Source organism: Rhinichthys klamathensis, unplaced genomic scaffold (assembly GCF_029890125.1).
Source record: "Rhinichthys klamathensis goyatoka isolate OS25496 unplaced genomic scaffold, OSU_Roscu_1.1 h1tg000267l_1, whole genome shotgun sequence".
In the NCBI taxonomy this organism is placed as follows: Eukaryota; Metazoa; Chordata; class Actinopteri; order Cypriniformes; family Leuciscidae; genus Rhinichthys; species Rhinichthys klamathensis.
The window spans coordinates 1,208,974-1,213,057 of NW_026606788.1; positions in this window are offsets into that span (position 1 = coordinate 1,208,974).

Genomic DNA, 4,084 nt, shown 5'->3' on the forward strand with positions numbered 1-4,084 from the left:
TTCTGTGCAAGTCATCTTCACCCAAGACTCCATTGTCTCGTTTTGGAGTGACAATGAATGGGAAGCTGTTGCAGACATATGCACCATCCCCAAGTAGTTTGTAGCCTCCCAACTTCTGTACATGGGTATTGAAGAATGGGAATAGCCTAAGCATGCGTGCATCATGTACTCTACCGGGAGGCCCAGCAAAAATATCTGTGAACCTTCCTAGGTCATCTACAATACCATGCAGAAGCACAGAATAGTAGGCCTTCCTGTTTAAATAATCTCCCCCCTAACAGGTGGCCGCTGGATTCTGAAATGGCATCCATCAATTGCACCAACTATCCCATCAATTCCGCATGACCTTCTGAATAGAGCTGCTTGGATGGTCTTTTGACAGTCATTTGGCCAGACAATGTAGTGTTCTGCAATGGCACATGTACGGTCAAGCATTTCAATGATGACGTTATGCGCTGCTCCTTGACTGACATCAAATTTATCAGAGATCTCACGAAATGAGTTCTGATTCGCGAGATACCAAAGCAGCATCACCACCTTTTTCTCTACAGGAATTCTTGCAGGACCTCCTGGTGAGTGGCCATCAGTCATCCAATGTTGCCTTAATTGATTGCAGAATAGGTGGAACTGCTCTCTGGTGAGCCTCAGATTACTCTTAAATGTGCTGTCCTGCATGTCTAGAATAGTCATCCAGGCAGTTCCGGTTTTTAAGACTGCCGGATTGTCTCGCTCCAGGCAGTGTAGTATGACTAGTCTTTAGAAAACAAAAACCCGGGGTCAGTTATTCACTCTATGTATGCGTGTATGTATGGTAGGCCTTATTACAACAACACTGTTTTTGAGCTGGTAGGAAAGATTAGGCTAGTCGCTATGCTTCACATAAGGGTAGACCTAGAGTTTGCAGCTAAAACAGAAATATTAGCTCTATTAACTCCCTTGTCCTTAAAAAAATTCTGTCAATGGTTGAAGACCAAGGTTTAAAAAGCATGATCGGTGTACTCAAACCAGGACACACACTTCCCTCAATAACACATTTGACTAAATTGATAGAGAAAGTACCAGGAGGCATTTCAAAAGGTAAAGGGCAACATCAACAATACTGAGAGCAGAATTGCTTTTGTCATGTATTTACTAGCGAAAAAAATATGATGACGGATAGTCTTGGATTGATGGTTTTTATTTGCTGATTAACCAAAAAGATTTGTCGGTTAGAACTCATACAATTCAACTTAAATTGCTCTGGTATACTGTGCGCACACTTGAAAGCACACTTTTCTTACAGCCAATCACAAACACTGTTGCTCTTACAGCCAATAACAAACAAGATCAAAAGTCAACTCAAATGAAAGTTAACAGTATTCAAATATAAATGTTAATACACAACAGCTTTGACCGGTGATATATGGACAAGTGTAGCCATTGAAGCCAACCTTGGCATTACATGTGTTAGAATAGAGACTCTCTGCCTCACTTCTCTCTCTCTCTCTCTCTCTCTCTCTCTCTCTCTCTCTCTCTCTCTCTCTCTCTCTCTCTCTCTCTCTCTCTATTTATATATATATATATATATATATATATATATATATATATATGAAGTCTTTATACACTCTGCATGAACCTAATAAACTCTGGGAGAACGTGAGAGATGGAAAGGGCCGTGTGCATGCAACACTTACTGAGCCTTTTTCATCAGTTTTAATTTAAATTAAGAGCTTTATTCAGTCCTCTACTCCAGTCAGTCTAATGGTGGGTACCTCACAATTCAGAATCACTAATAAATTCCAGCTAAATACCGTCATTTTAAACAAAAGCCCAGCTTTATGTTCAGATTATGTGTAATAATGGGAACATGGAACTTTTTGGAGAGAGTTTTACCGTGCTGACTTTTATGAACTTAAATTTAACCACATGATATTCTGTTTGTTCCTCAAATAAAGCAATTTAATGGCTTCCGAAGACTGGGGATATAATGCACTAAACCTTCTGAGGTGATTTTTGTCATTTTTGAGCTTGACAGTAACAACCACAGGTAAGACACAGTATCGAATTTTGGATCGGTCCTGTACTGACTGATACCCAGTCCGTCAAAAAAGGTCTGTATTGGTCCGATGCTGATACTGAGTATCAGATTGCCACTTCCCTATTGCCTAATAACCCTTTTCTCATAGGCTCATTAACCTCCTGAGGGTGTGACATCCTCACAGTTTAAAAGATCCCTTTTTAAGAACTTGAAAATAATTTGAAGTTCTGATGTGAACATGAGGATTGTTAGCTAAAAGTCCCATCTGTGCTTTTATTGGACTGCGGTCTCACGCTAATTTGCCCTGTTTAGTAAATCTGGCCCTAAGTATCACGACCCCTTTTCACGAACAAACACAACGTGATTTATGTTTCCAGGTTGCATCACAAGTCAGCATTGTGTGTTGATAATACTTAATTTTTTTTGCATCCAGCATCCAGCTCCTTCTGCTTGAAAATTGGGCTACGTCACACAGGCATTAGGTGGGAAATGGAAGATTTTGTAGTGTGTCCAGCTGGTAAAACGTAAAGATAGAGCGGCTGTTAGTAGACGACTGGCTAATCACTGTCCCTAAGCACGATGACTGTGCTTCTTGTTAAAAACTGTGCTGAGGTGCTATTTGGTCCTGGCATGACACGTTCATAGCTGGCCATGGGAATATGTGCCAAGGGCTTGTCTAGTCAACGAGGACTTCGCTGAGGATCTGTCTAGAGAGCTTGTCTAATTGTCCTGGTCTTCATTTATGGGTGCCAGTCCACCATCTAATCTGAAAATGGACTGGATCTGACTGAAAACAGACTAATATTATCGTAGATGCCATACGATGTGACAAGTACATCAGGTGTTACGGGGACTGATTCCGGTTCCGGTTGACCTAATATATGCAGCCTAAGAGGCCGTTCACACAGAACGCGTTTTTCCATTCCAATGCACTACTTTTCCATTGTTTTTCAATGTAAACGCGCTAGAAAGATGTCTTTAACCATTGCACTAGCGTATCGCGTCTTTAGCGCATGACATGGCCTTCTAAAAAAAAACGTGGCAATAACATTCAAGAAGACTAACTTTAAAAAAAAAAAAAAGAAATTCTTCAGACCAAGAACAGCCTTATATATGAAAGTGTACCAATGACTTAGCCTTCTAGTGGCTAGAGGAGGCCATCCAACCCGAGAGTATAGCTCACAGTGGTGAGTCAGCGCTTTCCAATTTGTAATGAACCTCAAGGAAGCATGGTAAGCTGTGTCAGTCATATGAAGATTATATGCAGAGGTATGCATATATAAAAGATCCCCATAGTCCAGAACAGATAAAAAGGTGGTGGCCACAAGTCGTTTTTTTACATTAAAAGAAAAACACAACTTATTTCGAAAATAAAAACCCAGTTTTAGCCTCAACTTTTTCACCAGGTACAGCACATGTGGTTTAAAAGTCAGGGAGTCATCAAATCAAAAGACCCAGGTATTTATAGGAGTTAACAACCTCTATTTCATTTCCCCCCAGAGTGACAACCGGAGGGCTTGCTTTGTGGCCTGGTCCTGGATTTGGTAAACAACATAAGTTTGGTCTTATCCCCATTTAGAACTAATTTCAGCTGCATAAGGGTATTTTGGACTTCGATAAACGCATTTTGCAAATATTCGATTGCTTGTACAAGAGTTGACGCACAGCAATATATGACAGTATCATCAGCATAAAAATGAAGATTAGCATTTGACACATTTTGACCCATATTGTTTATATAAATAGTAAATAAAAGTGGACCTAATACAGAGCCCTGTGGTACACCCTTAGTGACTGCTACAGTATTGGAACATAGACCATCACATCTAATACACTGAGACCTATCACTAAGGTAATTTGAGAACCAAGCAACTGCTTGCTCGGAAAGTCCTGAGTTCATAAGTGTAATTTTTAAAACTTCATGATCAACAGTATCGAAAGCTTTGGACAGATTAATAAAGAGTAATGCCGAATGTTGCTTCTGATCAAGTGCAACCAAAACGTCATTTACCACATTCATTGCAGCTGTGATGGTACTTTTTCCATCCTGATTGATATGTAGATAAA